Source organism: Camelus ferus, chromosome 30, assembly GCF_009834535.1.
Source record: "Camelus ferus isolate YT-003-E chromosome 30, BCGSAC_Cfer_1.0, whole genome shotgun sequence".
NCBI lineage: Eukaryota > Metazoa > Chordata > Mammalia > Artiodactyla > Camelidae > Camelus > Camelus ferus.
Window position 1 is genome coordinate 25,106,530 of NC_045725.1, and position 18,763 is coordinate 25,125,292.

An 18,763-nucleotide genomic window follows, 5' to 3' on the forward strand; every position below is an offset into this window, starting at 1 on the left:
GGGAGCCCCAGATACTCTCACACAAGTGAGGGACCCCCGAGGTAAAGGTAAATGGAGAGACCTCTCATATTTGGCAGGGCATATCAAAAGCTTTTAAAAGTACTGTCCTTTCGGTTAATAATCCCACTTCTAGTTCTTTATCTTGAATAAAAAATTAATAAAAATCTCACAATAAAAATATCTGGAAATACAACAACGGAATATGGGTTGGCCGCTAAAAATTGTACCTTATATATATTGGCAAGGAAAGATGGTCTCAACATAACATCGAGTGAAACAAGTAACAGCGAAAACAGTGTCTTCAAGTCCCGGTCCCTGGCTCCGTGTTGGTTCTCAGCCTCCTTACGCCTCGGGGAAATTTAACGTGGACTTGGTTGGCAATGAACAAATTAGGAATTCAGCTCCATTCCACAGTCTTTGAGCTGACTGTGGATGCACTGTATGATCATGGGAGATCCTAAGCGGGGAAAACCATCCTGCTCTGAAAGAGCTACAGTCTAGAGAGAGGGATGCCTCTGTGCACACGCTGAACTAAGCTCAACAGAGGCACGCCGCCGTTTTGTTTCCTGGGCCCCTCCTCCCCGCCTCCCTCTACCTGCTTCCTCCCAGCCCAGCCTTCCTCTGTGCCACGGCAGCCCCCACGGAGAGATCAGCCAGAGGGAGAGAAGACAGCCCAGGAGGAAGCCCTGGCAGCATCAAGTCCCCATCAGGGCAGACAGAGGAGGAGGTATCCATGGAGCAATGGAGAAGAAATGCTCCGGAGATAAAGACTTACAGCGGTCTCCCCCACAGCAACTTCCTCTGACCTTCCAAGTGTTGCTGAGGAAGGAAGCCCAACGATGCCGGTGGGGGCTGCTCTAAATCAACGGTCTCCAAACTCAGTGGGTTCTAGAAACCACTCAGCCTCGGCTGGATCTCCCCTCTGCTCTTTGCCATGGGATTCCAAATAGCCACACTTTTCTCATGCATCCTCCTCACTGTTTAGCAGCTGATGTCACCTCCTTCTTCTCTGAGAAAATTGGGCTATCGGGCAAGAATCACTGCCGCTTCCTATCTGGATGCGCCCACCAACTCACCTGTCTGTCTGTCCTCCCTGCACCCTTATTCCACTGTTTCCCATTGCTCCTGGAACCTTCCTCCATCAGCTGTCCCCGCTCTCAACTACAGTGTCAACCACACCCTCCTTCTGTCTCCATTTCCTTGGCATATCAACGTTCAGAATTCCTCAAAATACCCATGCAGATGCTAGGTTCCACCTGACACATTACCATCTCCCTTCTTGCCCTCCTGGACAAACTGCTAACCCTCCCTCATTGTCTGCCTTTCCACCCACATTTTAATCCACTCAGCCTGGCTGCTTCCTCCACTGAGCTTCTGAACCCCCTCTACCACTGCCCTGAGACCACCAATATCCTCCACGTGGCTAATTCCACTGTATGCTTTTCAGGTCATATCTGACTGGGCACTCTGGCATGTTGGAACGGAGATCACTATAAGTCTTTATCTCCTGCAGAATTTCTTCTCCGCTGCTTCATAGGAACCTCCTCCTCTGTCTGCCCTGAAGGATACCTGAGGCTCCCAGGGCTTCTGTCTGGACGGTTATCTCTCTCTTTGGCTGATCTCTTGCACACTCATGGTCTTAAACACCATCCCCTATGACGATGTCTCTGAAATCTTTATATCCAGCCTGACTTGCTCCTCTGACTATCAGATTCCTATTCCAATTGCTTTCTTAGATGTTCCACTGGAAGTTCTAAGGCAGCCTGTCCAAACTGGAGTCATTATAGCCCCCTCAGCAAGCCTGCCTCTCTCCTGCCTTTACCATGTTCATGCTGTCAAGTAAACCCACACCCCGAGAGTCTCCTAGATGGATGTTTCCTCCCCTCCATCCAGTCATTCACTAGTAAATCATACAGTCTTAGGTTGGGTTACCCCAGAAGCAGACCCTAAGAGAAAGCCTGGAGTATAAGCAGTTTATGAGATGATCCCAGGAAAGATGAGCAGGGAAGTGGGGAAGTAAGACAGAAAAGGGAAAGGGGCCATGAGTTACCTTATCAATCAAGTTACTGCTGCTGGCACCTGGCACTGAATCCTGCTGGGAGACCTGGGGGCCAGTGCAGAACACACACCTTTCGTTACGCCCCTAAGTGGCTAGGGAGCTGGGGTATATATATACCAACTCCCTCCCTTTATTGGCTGAGAGTTGCTCCTATGGAGGCATCAATACCCCCAGCACTTCTGGTCAGTCATGTGCACAAGTAAAGTGGGCCCCAGAGGCCAGAGAAAGCCCTTGGGAAAGACGTCCAGATGCTGTATGTCTTGTAGCTGGAGGTCAAGCTAGAGAGCACCGAAGTGGTAAGGGCAAAGGGACTGGACAGGGCAGTATACACACCAGTGATCTGACCCCTGAAACAGCTCTCCATCCCCATTACCTTCTCTTCCCAGGGTTACTGCTATCATTTCCCATCTGATCTCTCTGCCTGTAGTCCAGTGCCCTACCCTTCCATCTCCTCTCCCTGTTGCAGCCAGGGTGATCTGTTCAGAATCTATCATTTCCATGCTTAAGTCCAAATTCTTTAACATCACATCCAAGGCTCCCAATGCCCTGCCCCAACCTAGCGCCCTGCTCAGCTCTGTCACTTGTAAGTTCATTTTGGTTCATTCAGGAATTCAGTGCAATTATGCTCTGCAGGCAACTTACTCCAAGCCCCTAGGTTGAGCTAAATAATCCTCAGCTATTCCATGTTCACTGTATTATCTGAAGATTACATTTATATGTCTGTCTTCCCCCATTCAACTACTAGCACCTGAAGGTGAAGGGCCCATGTTCTATTTGTCTTTGGATCCCTGGAGCACGTATCCCTGTCACATATTAGGCACTAAGCAAATGTCTGTAGAACTGAAATACACTGATTTCTTTTGCTAGAGAATAGTTTTTCCAAACAAATCTTAATAGATGATATTTTTAAAAAGGAGCCTGTTCAAAGAACAAATAAATGATGGGTTTAAACAAAACCCAATGCCCTTTTTCTCAGGAGCCTCTAGTGTCTTCCCAGAAGGAACTGACATTTAGCCAGTTCATAATGGTCAGCACTGGATCCTACTGGTCAATGTCTGTGCCATATTGATTGTTAACTATTCTGAATTTCATCCCCATCTGTACACCCCGTGAGTCTGGGAGAGATAAACTGTAGGGCATTTTCCAAAATTACAGGACCATTTAAATTCCATCAGGGAGAATCCTGCTTTGTTATAAAGACTGAACATGCTGCCTAGTGGTAAACACATAATAACCCCAGGCACTGACCAGAGAAGCAGCGTTGGTGTCCCGTTGTGCAGGACAGGGGAGGTGATCAAAGGCCCGAAGCCGTTCCTGGATGTTCATAGGAACATAAAGACAGCCAGTGGTAACTAGTCTTGGATTCTGCAAAGGGGTGTGAGACTCATCCCTAATAAACACTGTCTGTGGTTTCTCCACCTCACAGAACCAACTGACATACAACCTCTGAGGAGAGGGAATGTTGCAGGAAAGAGAAAAAAGGACGTGGGGTCGGGGGGGAGACATGTACAGCAGAGGGGGGGGGCTCTCCCTGAGGCGGAGGAAGCAGTGATTCTCCTGACACCAACCGTGGTCGAGATCAAAAGGGGAAGCTGGAGGCCGGGCCGCAGGGAGTGGTGGCCAGCACCGCACACGCAAGGAAGCAAGAGCTTTTTTCTGACTGAATAAAGCAGCTGGTAAGGAAGTGACTCCATTTCCCCTCTTATCGTTGGCCTGGCAGGATTTCCTCTGCAGCCACTTTGTGCTGAATGAATCTGGAGGGTTCCGTCTGGAGAACAGAATCGCTTTGGGCGGCTGCAAACTTCTGTCCCCTGGGACTCGTCCTCCTTCCTCCCCTTCCCCTTGACTCCTGAAATATTGATTCCAGGTTTGGGGGGAAAAGGAAAGAGACAAAAAAAAAAAAAATCCAACAACCCTCGAGCATGTAACTGAAGGACACTGCAGCTAGTAATCGTGAGAAGCAGGCTGACTTCTCCTCCGAGGCCTGCGGGGCTGCCCCTGAGACCACCTCCAGTGAATGGGGCTCAATCCTGGAAGGACTCTGGGCCCGGCGGAGGGGTCATTTGAATCACAGGCCAAGGACATAAAGTGAAACCTAATCTAAGTGTCATCTGGATGTAACCAGAAACCTGCGAGAGAAAAGGCAACAGATGAAAAACCCAAACAAAACAAAAAAACACAACTTGCCAGCCTACCACAGCAGGTCCAGGGAAGTTTGGGTGTATTTTGTGATGCAAATTGAGCTGAGGATGCAAATCAGGCAGGGGCCCTTGGGAGGGAGGGAGGGCAGAAAAATGAGAACCCCAACGGTTCCTTCCTTTCTTGAGCAGGGAGGGCACAGTTTGAAGCTAATTTGCAAAGGAGTCTGATGCTCTGAGGACCCTGCAGCCAAAAAGCCAGGTCAAAGGCCATTGGCCATGTCCACCTGCTGGAGGAGACCTGAGCCAGAGGCCGCCATTCCCAGGCAGGAGCTCAGAGGTTCTGCTAGTCTGCTGGCTCTCGGGGCCGTGGCAGGCATTGCTACCTGGAGGGAAGGACAGTAACCAATTCCCCGCTGCACTAGCTATGCAAATACTGCAGGGAGTGGGACTTGGCCACCTGTGGGCCTCGGTCCCTCCTGCCAGGAGGTGAGAACAGTCCAGAGCTGCAAAAGATGTCAGTGGAAACGGGCAAAGCAACGCCTCTAGAGCAAAATGTGCTTTAAAAAATGTTAATAATTGTGCTATTTAGTTCATCAGGTTCGTATAACAAACCAAAACAAGAGAGACTGAAGGCCATTGCTAGACGAGTCTTTGCCATCTCATCTTCGACTTGCTGATTCATTCGGGAGCCAAACATTTTTTATCGGGTGCTGAGGAGCCTTACAGCTAAATAAGATACAGGCCTGCCCTGGAAGGACCGCTGCTTGTATCCTCGTGCATTTACAGCAGCTTTTATGAGCGTGAGAGTGTTCTCAGTATGTTCAAAGCCCTTCATGTGTGTGGCGGTACATTCACCCTGCAGGGCTTGGGGAGGCGGGAAGAGACCAGCCCTGTGGTCCCCATGTGAAGGGCGCCTTCCCCAGGCCCTCACGGGCACCGAGGCTGCCGTAAACTGCCTCACAGTATTTTGGCTTTAAAACAAAGTTACTTCATTTTTCTTCCTGACTTTCCTCATTCCACTACCTCCTTTTGGCTACAGCGCTCTGTATTTTCTGGCGCTTGGCCTCTTCTTGCTTCAGGCTTTCAAACTATTTTCACTGTTTGGGGGGAAATATCACTTTATGATATTTTGTCGGTCATGAGAGTATGCTGAGCAAAAAAAAAAAAAAAAGCAATTATTACAACTCAACAATAAAAAGACAAATAGCCCAATTAAAGAACGGGCAAAGATCTGAACAGGTACTTCCCCAAAGAAATGGCCAATAAACTCAAGAAAAGACACTCAACCTCATCAGTCAGCAGGGAAATTAAAATCAAAACCACAATGCGATATCACTTCTCACCTCCCCCAGCGTGGCTACAATGTAAAAAGTGAACAATAACAAGTGTTGACAAGGAGGAAGAGAAATTGGAGACCTCACATGTGGCTGGGGGAATAGAAAACAGTGCAGCCTCTGTGGAAAACAGTGGTGGTTCCTCAAAGAGTTGAACAGTGACCCCATGATCCAGCAATTCCACTCCTAGATATATACCCGAGGACACTGAAGATGTGTGTTCACACAAAAACCTCTACACAAATATTCATATCAGCATTATTCATAACAGCCCACAGTGGAAATGACCCAAATATCTATCAGCCAATGAACAGATAAACAAAAGGGGGTACCATCCGTACCTTGGAATATTATTCAGCCACAGAAAGGAATGGAGCATTGACACAACTTACAACGTGGATGAACCGCGAAAACCTTATGCAGAGTGAAAGAAGCCAGGCATAAATCGTCACATGTTACATGATGCATCTATATGAAATGTCCAAATTAGACAAATCCACAGGGACAGAAGTAGATTCGTGGCTGCCACGGGATAGGGAGAGAGGAAAATGGAGAGGACTTTTTTTCTTTTCGGGCTGATGAAAAAGTTCTGGAATTAGAGAACTGTGATGGTTGCACAACCTTGCAAATATAAATACTAAAAACTGATATAGCACTTTGAATTGAATTTTATGGTATGCCAATTATTTAAAAAATTTATTTTTCTTACACTACATGAAGAAGGGGACTAAACTATTTTGAGCCTGGTGTCATTGACAGAAGGACTTGCTTGTTCTGTAACCCTTGCTCACAGGTGCGGCCCCCTCGCAGGTGTCCAGACCCGCCTGTATGTGCGCGTGAACTTCATCGCTGTGTGCTTGGTGGCAGATAAGCCTGGGCACTCCCTGATGGCCACAGTCACTGTCTGGACCAAGCCAGCAGCGCTCCGCCGTACCTGCCATGGGGGTCGACACACACATGACATGGCCGAGGTACCTACCCCCTCCCTGCTGCTGCAAGAGTTAATTCATGAAAATCTGCCCCAAAACAGGAACTGAAAGCAGAGGCTTGTTGAGTTCTGCAGCTTGGCCTAAGTCCTGTCATCAGGACACCACTGCTGGGGGACGGGGGTGAAAGGGGGTCCTTCATTTATCAAACAAGGAGGACCAGAGTTGGGGGCTGAATGTCTGATTCGCACTTGTTTAAATCAGCAGGTGTTGACTGAGGCTGGCGATGGTGGAGAGCACACTAATAGGAACTTGCTGAAAGTGGCCTCAGACCTGAGGCGGGTGTGTCAGAGTGAAAAGAGCGAAACAGAAGGAGTTGCATGGGTGCCATCCTCAGTGGGGCCCCGCCAGCCACCAGCCATGCCGGCCCTGACCCTGACCCTGGCTTTCAGGGCTGGTGGAGAAATCAGCAGCGCCATCTCTTCTGGGAGCCCCACACCACACTGGCTCCTGGGCCCTTGCCTCGATGGCGTGCTCAGACATCTGCCCAGGACCAGAGCTGCCCCTGATGGTGCTGGTCCTGGTGTTCTTAGTCCGCAGCCAGTGAGCCCCAAACTCTGCCTAGACCTCCCAGAATGCTAACATCCTGCTGAAAAGCACCCAGGAATGTGATAAGCCTTACCCTGTTCTCAGCCCCCCAGTTCTGCAGCCCCGTGAGTCATTGTGTGATTGATGGTCAGAATGACGAGGGGGTTCTCGGAGCACACCACAGATCCATCCCCCCTCAGGAAGAGAAGGGCAAGCACCCCCTCAACACCCTCGGGGGCGGAGGGGTGGGGCCCGGCGGTGAGCTCGCTCAGTGGGCTCCATCTGGGCGTGCTAAGAAAAATCTGCTTTCATTTTGTAGTTTGTGATTTAGTTCAGTTCACCTGGAAAGACTCAACGTGAATAAAAACAGATGCATTTCAAGGCGCGCCGCCTGGCTCTTTGACAGCCCTCTTCCTTCCGCATCAGACAGTCTTCCTGCACCCAGGAGAGACAGCAGACCTCTCCATCACCAGGACAGTGCAGAGTCTCCGGCCACGGCAACAGCTGTCAGGGCTGGGGCACACAAGCTGGGGCAAGGTCAGTGCTGTGGTCCTGGACTCAGGCTCATTAAGGCACGGATGCAGATAGGCTGGCGTGGCTGCTCGTCTCCATAGATGTTTACCGTGAAGGACTCTGACAGTGTGCTCGCTGTGGCCAGAACAACTCAGGGCCTTACAGAGAGAGACAGAGACACAGGGAGACTCGGGGGAGAGAGTGATGGAGGTCCCGACAGCAGTCCCAGATGGGCTTCCAGTGAGTGGAGGGGCTGAGGGTCTTCCATCAGCACAGCCCCCGGGGGCACAGCTGACGGCGGGCTGGCCTCTCCCAAGGACACCCTCTCACAGCGCAGCAAGGCCTCTGAACAAGGCCTGTCAGCATCATTGGCAGTGGGCTCTTGGAGGGCGAGGCCGAGCTCCTGGAGCCCGGCTTCTGAGGCCACGGTCACTCATGTCACGTGCTCAGACACATCTGTAGCTGGCAGTGCGGGGCCTGCGGGGCCTGCCCACAGAGAGGCTCAGGCATCCACTGGCTGAACTCAGGAAGGGCTCTGAACCACACTCCGGGCCCTACTCTGCCGACTCTTCCTCGGCGAGGGGCAGCCCGGGATGTTGCAGGTGGACCCGGCAGGACAGTAGCCAGTGCCCGTGTCCCCATGCCTGGCCCCACAGCTCCCTCCACTGCCGAGGCCTCGCAGCGGGGACAGCTTGAGTTGAACTCCACGATGCAGACACGCACCAGGCACCTGAGCTGTGCCCAGCACAGATGCAGCCTGTGTGACAACGAGCTCCTCCAACCCAAATCAAGGACTTGGTCAATGCTCTCCCAGTGGGACGACTCAGAGACAGCAATGTCTCTCTGGAAATACTGCTCATCGCCAAAATTATAAGGAGAAGTTCAGGTCTAGGCTGGTGAAGCCTTCAGGTGGGACTCTGGGCCTAACAAGTTGTTATTTCCACTGAGGGAACCCCCTGGCCAAGTGCACGAATCTTGGATCCACATGCAACATACTTTTCACGGTAAAGTCGGTGCAAACTTTGGCTCGCCCTTGCTAGCATTGCGTGGGGTGTTTTCACCAGCGTGGCCCTGGTTGCTCTCGCTTTGCTGTCTCCTTCGAGCACATCTGAAGCAAGCAGTCCAACCACAGTCAAGCTACTTATCCAAGTATTTACTTAGTGTCTGCTTCTGGGATGAGGAGAGAGATCTGCTATGCAAAGCACTATGAGGTGGCACTTACAAATGACATTACACAGAAGCGATTGGGGTCAGAGAGGTTACACAACTTGCCCAAGGTCACACAGCTCATTGGGACACAACTGTAGTCTGAACTGTGTAATTCCAAAGTAGGATTTTTTTTCAACTCTCTCTGCTTCTCCTGTCAGAGACAGAGAAGTCTGAGATCCAGGCAGAGATAAGCAGTAGTTAAAGACAAAAAGTTCCAAAGGGTGACAGGGAAGGCTCAAGAAATGCAGTCACAAAAACAAGCCCCGGGAGCAGGGACAGAGCACAGGCACGAGCCCCCAGCTGCCCGGCCGCTCTGCAGTCCGCATCCCACGGGAACGCGTGCGGCTTTCTGGAATCCCTCGCTCTGTGGTTTGGCCCTGGTGTCGGCTCCTGCACGCGCCACCTCGAGTATTTAACAATGACGTGTAGATAGAGACATGAATCCCGAAGGAGAAATTCCTTCCACGGCATCCGGGGAAACCCTCCCACTTCCAGGGCTGCTTCACCGGGACTTCTGGAATGTGGAGAACAGCATTTCCTTGCGTCACAAAACCAAATCCAGCTTGAGGCCTATTTAGAATATTAAATAGGAGACTTAGGCACTTCCATGGTGCCAAGTGAATTTCAACCCTTCCTAGGGCTCTGCTCAACGTTGCCTGCTGACTCCAAGTGACAGTGTCCCCGGCAGAAACCCTCTGCCCCCATCTTGGGGCAGAGTGAGGGGTGAGGAGGCGCGGGCCCAGCCACACCGTCCAGACCCTGCTGCCCAGAGCTGGCCATGCAGGCATCACCCGCTCCGTCTCATGACTCGTAACAGTTTTCTCTGCTGACTTCAACTTGGACATTTTTCATCACTTAACAAAGCCAGAGACCTTTAAATTCCTAGGAACCTGCCCACAGAGCTTTTTACAAAACCTATCTGCTCCCCGGGTATTTAATCCTTTAATGTTCACTTTGTTTCTGGAAGGCTGCAAGTTTGCAGGGCGAGTTCATGATTGCCAGAGTCAGGCCAAACTCATCAGAAGTGCTTTTGTGAACGTTTCAGGAGTTGCAGCTGAGAGAGAACACGTTCATGGCAAAGCCTCTAACACACCAGGCCAAAGACCAGCAAGTGAAGGCAGAATTACTTAAATACACGGTGCCTCGGCAGCCCTGGGCTCAGCCCACCCTGAGCGGGTGCGGGAGGGGGACAGAGAGGCTGCGCCTGAGCCCGTCCTGTCCTCGGAGACCTCGCCACCTGGCTTCCTGACCCCACCGTGACACAGACGGGACGCTGCTCTTACCTCCCAGAGCCTTTTCCCCCTGAAATCCCCTTTCTGCTTCCCTCCTTTGCCTTGGTCTTTTGCACAGCTTTCCTGTTCTTTCCCTGTTTCGCGTTCTATCAGCTGAAGTTCATTCCTCAGCTCTGATTTTTTGATCCTGGCCTTGCTCTGTCTGCCCTTCTCTGGGACAGGTCTGTTCCGAGATTCCTGGGAGATGGTGACTCCCCATCCTCTCAGATGTGCAGAGGCCTGCACGTGGGCTATTTGGAACAAGTGAGGTCTCCGCAGCCACAGGAAGGTCTGTGCGGGAACCTTCTAGCTCTCCCCCTGGTGACACGACCCTGATCCTGGGCACAGATGGACATGAAACTTGCAGGAGATGGTGCAGGGTCAGGCCAGGCGTCTTTGTGGCCGTCTGACCGTGTCAGCCGGAGAGGCCTCCAGGCCTGTGATCCTGGCTGGAGTCGGGGCCAGCTGCTGGCTCCACAGTCCTCCATTAACCCTTGCAGGTTAAACCCGGCCCAGTAGTGATAGGCCAACTGGAGAGGGATTTGTGCTGGATAAGTGGGCAGAACGAAAACGTCTAATTGCATGTTTTCTTTGTGAGTTTTCACCTCTGCCAAATTCTTGAAATTCTTAAGTCTTACAATTTTATGTGCTTTTCATTTCCGTCTGAACCTGAAACATCATTTAAATGTCTTTTAAGGTAATCCTAACCTACTCAAATAACCCAAAAAGCTGAGAAAAAACATTAGGGTTATTCCATCCACACCTGGAGGATTTTTGAGGGCTGTCTGACCCCGGGCATCAGCTCATGGTTGATGAATTACAACTTCAAATAGGTAAGTTTTATTAACTTGGTACATCAGTTGGAAAAGGTCATTTTATTTAGGGTAATTTTAAATGTTAAAAATTACAATTTCACTGTCACCATGTCTATAAGAACTTTTATACAAACTTTCAGATATGAAATAAGTCATGGGGATGTAATGTACAGCATGGTGACTAGAGTTAGTAATACTGTATTGTATATTTGAAAGTTGCTAAGAGTAGATCGTGAAAGTTCTCATCACAAGAAACAAAATTATATTATGGTAGCTCACAGAGAAAAAATGTGACAATATATATATGTTCATGTATAACTGAAAAATTGTGCTCTACACTGGAATTTGACACAACATTGTAAAATGATTGTAACTCAATAAAAAATGTGAAAAAAAAGAAACAAAGTTATGACTGTGGCGATGAATGTATTGTTAATATACATTGTGGTGATCATTTTACAATACATATACTGAATCGTTGTACACCTGGAACTTGTAATATAATGTTATATGTCAATCATATTAATCAAAAACTATATAATTTCACTGTCATCAAGTCTACAAGACCTTTGATAAGAAAATAAAAAATTCCAAGTTTTAACGTTGGACAAGGGACCATATTCTTTCAAAGGCCAGAGTCTGAGCAGAGCTGTGCTCAGAAGCCCGTCACACCATCGTTGGCCTCATGACAACCCACGCAGCGGACGAGCTGTAGGGTCTGGATGTCGATGACCCTGGGCTCAGGCCCTCTCCTGGTCTCCCGTCAAGGGAGTCACCTCTTCAGGTTTCATGGGCCTCATCTGTGACAGGAAGAGAAAGGTCCCATCTGTCTTCTGAAGGCCCTTTCGGGCCCTAAGGTTCATAACTTGTAGATTCTGGGACTCTGTTTTGTGTTTATGTGTCAAAGCAAGGAGGATGAAAAGCGTTACACAACCAGGAGACTGGGAGAGACAGTCCCCTGGAGCCTTCTTGGTTCTCATGAAAAGTCCCCGAGTTGCCATTCTGTCTATTCTGGGTGCAATGAAGGCCTGAATCCTAGAGCTTCTAGTGGTTTTACTGGAGGAAACTGGAAGTAATTGCCCTAACAGAGAAGCAAGGAATGTGCCCGACAGCTTAGGTATCAACAGAAACAAAAGCCCAAATCTTCAAGGTACCAGGAATGAGACTCCCAGGCTGGGTTCTAAAGTTCCAACTATCCATTCCTGCTTGGGACTCCACGGAACAGCGCCAAGGACTACGGTTCAGATGGAATGAAAGCCGTATTTCAGTAACACGAAGATTGTTTAGTGAAAAAATCAAGAGGAACTTCCCTTGGATATGTTCTGGTTATCACTCATAAGTAACACTCACTAATAGTAACTCTCGGTGATACGTCAATACATCCACCAAAGGAGTCTTAACGGTTTCTATCTCTGTTCTGCGGATAATAGAACCCCATGGTACTCAAGGTTACCATGTTCTTTCTTTCCAGCCCCTCCAGCACTTCTTGGATCTCTGAGAGCACCCCTTGAATTAAACTCTCCTCCTTAAGTCTTTCCCAGAATGTGTCCCCCACCGCCCTCCACCCGGAGAAATTACAGAGAAAAGCCATTCAGTCATTTTCGGGTTATCAGGCTGTGGAACATTTGTTTTCCAATCTTCAGAAGATTGTTGAACTGCCTTTTTTTTTTTTTTTTCCTTTTTTTTCATTTCAGATAACTCAAAACTGGTTTGGTTCCATGACATCAACCTTGGCATGAATGAAGAATAAGAAATGAAAGCTTTGCCTTGTTTGGAACCAAAAGAGAGGACTCTCCTGTTTCTCTCTCTCTTCCATTTTCATTAAGACAGTATTTTTTCCTTTTAGCTGGATGATGTATACTTTTAACATTCCAGGGGAAAAGTGTCAGTGATATGCAAGTCATAATAAAGGAAAATCAAAAGAAATGCAATTACAGGGGACCGGGAACTTCATCATCTTTAGTATGAAATGCCCAGAGGAAAATCTAATTTTGAAAATTACCGGCACCATATAAAGGAGAAGAGAATATACAGAAAGATTTGTTGGTTTAAAAATTAACTTAATCCTTAATCCTTCTGGCTCTGGGGCTTTTCTCCTTATTTTTAAAGGCCAAAAATTATCATTTGGCTGCTGGGTAAGACGTAAACCTCACACTGAGGCAGTGTGGTACTAGGAAGTGGCGATGAAACCTCCTGGTCTCTGGTTTGCTGCTGGAACACGGCAGGACACAACGAACATTATTAAATAGAGACTGAAAGTCTATCAAGGTGAAACCATAACTGTCTCTTGCCCATTCGTATAGAGGTACCTATTAAAAATGAAAACGAATATGCATAGGACATCCTATGGCTGATAAAATTCTTCCCTGTCTTATCAGCTGGTGTGGTCCTCCCAGTAACCGGTGGATAAGGCATGACTTTTGAAACCTCCACTTTACAAATGACCAAGAATAGGTAATTCTTCCAAGGATGCATGGTTAATCCAAGGTGGAACCAGAACTTGAACCCAGAATTCTGACATAAAACAGCCTGACCTTCCACTCTCTCACATGGCCTCCCTAAACCAAGTTCCGACTCCCAGCTAAATGGGCTTGCGCAGGGCCAAGATGTTGTAAGCTGAATACAGCTGCGACTTGCTTACTTATAGCAGCTCTGTCTCTTCGAATAAGTTTAAATTATGAGAAAAAAAATCAAGCTCATTTATGTGATAAATGGTGGCTGACATTAGGAGGCTCTAACTTGTTTCTAGTTGCTATTCTAACCCCGTGAGATTTAATTCCACCCCCCTCAACTCGTATTAAGAGAAATTGGAATCATTCATATATTTAGAGCGAGAGTCCAAATCATATCGCAATAACACATCCTTCCTTTAAAAGCCTTTTCTTGATGGAATCTCCAATTTTCCTTTCAGGCATGAAAAATAACACTGCTGTTATAGTGGCCTGGCCAAGGGTTAGCAGTGAGGAAGGAAGGAGGTGTCACTAATAACTCTGATTTCTCACCCTTTCTCTAGTTTTCAGTTGGAATCAAATACAGTGTTTACCTCTTCGTCTCTCTACAGGAAGGGTTTTCTTGACATAAGGCTTTTAGATTTGGGGAGATGGTTCATTGTCCAGATGTGATTTTTCCCCACTTTGCCTGAGTCAGCCAGAAAATGAGAGAAATGGAGATCTGGCAGAAAGATTGCTAAGGATTCTCTGCTTTTCAAGTGTGGATTCCACAGAAAACACTCTGCTGCCACCTTCTAGCAATAGTGAATGTCCAGGAGGGCCCCAAGAAAAACAGAAAAGTCACTTTTGGGTCCACTGCGCATTGTAATGATATTGCTTTTATTGTAATGTGTATCTTTTTTCCCTTCCCTTTTCTCTCTTAATTTGCCGTCCCCCCACTTTCTCTTAGCATTCATCTCTGTTCCCATGAATCTTCTCTCAAGCCACAGCCCCCTAATGCTGTGACACTATCACCACCAAGCCTTTCCTGGACCCCCACAGCCTGGCACAAATTCTAGAACCAGACTCTGCCCAGGTTCCAGGGAGCTATTTCAGTCTGAGACACCAGCAGTGTCCATGAAAGAAGAAAGGAGTAGATTTGGCCGGGGATTCCTAAACACGCTGATGCTGAGCGAACGCGTTTTGGAGACCCCCTGGCAGCGACAGTTCTGGGAATGTATGAGTGAGACACAAAAGTCGCTGCTCAGGAAGGAGTTATCTGGGTTGCGAGAGTGGGGGGTAATTCTCCCACCTCCACCAGGCGGCTGCTGCCATAGTCTTCTGATTTGACAGGCGACACTCTTCAAAGTGTACTAAGCCTTGTCTCCAACAAGAAGGCAGAGGGGCCTCTTCTCATTGTGACTTCACTGAGCTCTCATTTCGGCTTAAAGAAACAACCTGGCAAGTCATCTTGGTTGTAATGCAACCAGGGACATCCCCTGCGTCTCTCTGACCTCTCTAACTGCTCAGAGGGAATTTTCTCCTTTCTTGTGCTTTTTCTGTAAATTAGCCTAATTGATGGGTCAAGTTAATCTGTTCTGACTTCCCCCCAAAATTCCCTTCCTCACACCGACAGGGCCTGTCATGACCCTCAGCTACTTTCCCCGATGGCTCATCTCCCCTCCACCCCCAGCACAAACCCACCCCCTGCCTGACCAACCGCCCATCCTGCACTATCTACTGGGCATCAGCTACGTGTCTAGCGTGACCTCAACTCTGGGGTGGACGCAAGAGAAAATCACAACCATTCCTCTGCCTCGAGCTGGAGACAAGTATGTGGAAGCCAGGAAGAAGGAAGGACCTAAGTGGCAGAGGGTGTGGCCCAGACCCACGGCCTCGAGCAGGGTTCCAGGAAGCACAGGAATGAGTGGGCAGTTCATCCAGGCCAGGTGGCCAGGGTGAGCCAGGGGCTGGGGACAGAGTGACAGCAGAAGCTGGAGAGGCAGGGGACGCCTGACCGCACGGCTTTCCAAACAAAATCTCATGGAAAAGATCATAGACATGAAAGTCAGAGCTTCTTACATTTCTGTGGGCCCAACCCAATTTCTCATCCTTCCTAGTCATGTGGATACACGCTAATTTCCTTGGCAGCCTTAGTTAAAGCTCTTAATGTGATCTGAGTGCCTTAGAGATTAGCACGATTATAAATATAAATGTTCAAACACGAGCAAGTTGAAACCAAATGCCCCTCAAACACTGGCTTTCTGTGCCTTGAAGGTTTTCAGTGGTGCCTTGAGCCCTTGGAGAAATGAGCTGAGAAACAGAGTGAAATGGGCCCAATGGTGAATTCTCCAGGCCAGGCCCCTACACAGGAGGGAGGAAACCCGGTAGCTGCTCTCCACGTATATAATCGACAGCAGCCGGCAGGACAGCTTTGGATGACAGTCTGAGAAACACGAATTCAGAACTTCAAGCATGGGCTTGGGTCGGAGATACTGAGACTCTGATCAAAACAGACGGTCTTTATTCAACAGCCAGCCTGCAAAACATCCCCTTCATGTCGGGACTGCTTTGTAGCGCTTACGAGAGACTCACTAACAAACGGTTATAAATAGCCATCAAGGAGTTTATTTATCTAACTAAGAGAAAACAGTGTTCAAGATTTTTAAAAACATGCATTTGACACCAAAGAGATGTAACTGCTATGAGCGCAGAAACAGAGCACACCAGACCGAGCCCCATGTTTTGATGTGGTCACTCTTCGCTCAGCAGAGCTGCCACTTGGCAACACTTTGTGTGCCCAATTCTAGGTAGTTGAAAATTTAAAAACACACCTCTTTCAAGAAATTCTAAATTTAAACTTTTTTTTTTCATTAATTGGTCAAAATTTTTCTTAGTCCGAAGGCTAACTGATTTTACTGTCAAGTCAAATGAGGGCAGAAGGGAGGCAGTGACTGAATCTCTTTCATCTTCTCGCATCTGTGCATAGGGTTTTGTAAACAAACCAACCAACTTTTCTACAGAGCGCTACTCCTCAACGTTCTTACTATTAAACAGTGAAGTGCAAAGTATTCCGAAGAGACGAAAAGATAATAACTCGCATGCCTACTGTCAGCACATATGAGAGTAGAGGTTCTTTTCTTATTTTAAGACGTGATCACATGGGTTTGGTGAAACTGTAGGATATCCACTGTATCAGGATGGTGGATTCATCAGGGGGTAATGCCTTATCTTCAACTTAAGTATCTTCTGCCTACGTATTTGGCTCCTGCAGCAGCGGATACAGGAGGCTAGCACACCAGTGTAGCTTCATGCAGCTCCACCTGCATGGAGCCCTGCTGCCTGCCCACTCTCTCGCCTGAGAAATTATTTCACTTAGCCTCTGATTCTGCAACTGCATCTCCCACCCTTCCAGAAGGCAGCCTGATGGAGAAGACAGAGCACAAACATCAGAATAAGACAGAACTGGATTTGAACCTCAACTCTGCAAATTCCCAGCTGTGTCAGTGCGTTGCATGACTTAGTTGCTCTCTTTTCTTTCCTTGGAAATACTTAAATATGAACTCATGGTAGATGAGGTCTTCAACGTGTCTGAGCCTCCGTGTCTCTCAATTCATAAAACGTGGAAAATAAGACTCTAGTTCTAGAGTTGGCATCAGAATAAATTACTTTCGTGAAGCATTTAGCACAGGGACTGGCATTCAGTAACTGTGACTCCCTTCCACGCCTCTCTTAGCTTCCATGGAACTGTCCAGGATCTCAGTTTCCCTTTCCTTTCAAGGAGGTGATAGGGAATGCAAATGTGTAAACAGCAGTATGAACACTTTGAAGCTGGTAAAGTTCTTTTTGCAGGATTCGTAGTTTTTGATTTGAGGAGCTTATATCCTATCATAGTCAAGGCAGAGTGGTGTGTAGTAGAGCGCGGTGCAGTGTGCCGTGCGCCGAGAGGGGAGGGATCTCTGGGGGGCTGAGGGTGTGGAGAGACATTGGGTGGAAGAGGAGGGTGTCAGAGACCCAACTGGGTTGGGTCTGGGTTGGAAGCTACAGGGCGTCCTGGAGTCTGGGTGAGGGGATGGTTCACAGATGGGGTTTGTTGCTTGTCGGCGCTGTCTGCTGCTCTCTGCTGCCCCCTGTTGGCTTGGAGAGGGAAGAGGAGGATGGTGGCTGAGATGCAGAGGGAGGCAAACAGGTGAGGGGGTGAAGGAGATGCAGGCTGGGGAGGTGGGGAAGAGAGGAGGGCCTGTGAGGGCCATCTGGAGCCCTCTCCTCCTTTCTGTCCCTGGACTGCTTGTCACACCCTCTTTCTTCTGCTCACCCACCCCCCATTTTCTCTTTGCAGGTCCGAGTCTCATCCCCGGGGCTCTCTCAGGACCCGGGTGTGAACCAGCTGTGCGGCCCAGGTAAAGTGCATTCAGCATTCCTGGGACTCCTGTTCTCACTGCTTGTCTTGTCTGAGGGCATCTTCAAGTAATCCTGAAGGCCCCAGGGCATATTCATGAGCTTTGTTCCAAAGAAAAGAAAGGCTGAGGGGCAGAAGACAAGGACGGACAAAGAGGTGAAGGAACAAAGAGTTGACACAAAGCCCCTCCAGCAGCAGAAAGGGACTAGGGGAAAAAACTGCAAATAACTTTAGCCATTCACCTCAGCCCAGTACTTTCAACTTACAGAATACGAAGAGGCTTCTGGACTCAGACCACTGACTTGTGGGGCCAGATAATTCTCTGTTGGGGATGGGAGACCATTGTAGGCTGTTCAGCAGAACCCCTGGCCTCTATCCACTAAATTCCCTGCCTAGATGGGACAACAAAAATGTCTTTGGACCATGCCATTGTCCCCTGGGAGGCAAACTCAGCCTTGGTGAGAGGCCCTGCCTTAGCACATTGGCTCCACCCAATCACCTGGAGGGGTGCGTCCCCCACACCTGACCTTGACCTGAGTGCTGCAAGCATGTCGCATGTCCACCTGCCCATCCACCTGACGTCCACAGGAACAGAAACAGAGGCTTCCTTCCAAGGCCTGATTTGGCGTGGGGTGGGGGCTCCCCTGTTCTGCTCAGTAACTCAAACCAGTGGACTTCATAACCCAGGGGCTCTGTGCCCAGAGTCCTGATTTCCCGATTTCTGAGCCAACCAGAGATGCAGGTAGAAGCGTTTGCCCAGAGGCGGCCGGGGGTGGAGAGTAAACCGTGGAGACGCCCTCTAGCTTCTCCTGTCTCCTCTCCCCGAGCTCAGTGAGGAGAATACGCCGCAGCCACTCACACAAGCCTGGGGCCACCCCCCTTCCCGCTTAGACAGTGAGTCCCGGAGCTAAATAAGAAAGCCTTCGCACAAATAAACAGTTAAGTTAATGGTGGGTCTGACAATTCGTTTTTGTTTTCCTGAGGAATTAAGTGGGTTAGGCGTCCTCTGTTTGGATAAACCAGAAGGCAAGAAGATAAAAGAATGGAGTCCAAGTCCCTTTATTTTTTAGGCGGGGAAA

At 48.8% G+C, this 18,763-nt stretch overlaps 1 protein-coding gene and 1 long non-coding RNA gene across 3 annotated transcripts in view; one reads left to right on the forward strand and one right to left on the reverse strand.

Moving 5' to 3' along the window:
* The window catches only part of BCL2 (BCL2 apoptosis regulator), a 158,632-nt gene that overhangs the window by 9,475 nt on the left and 130,394 nt on the right, over positions 1–18,763 (reverse strand). The window lies entirely within an intron of this gene.
* Positions 9,226–18,634, forward strand: LOC116660655. Its single transcript, XR_004316239.1, has 2 exons — positions 9,226–10,874; positions 17,625–18,634. It is a non-coding gene; the product is annotated as an uncharacterized LOC116660655 (long non-coding RNA).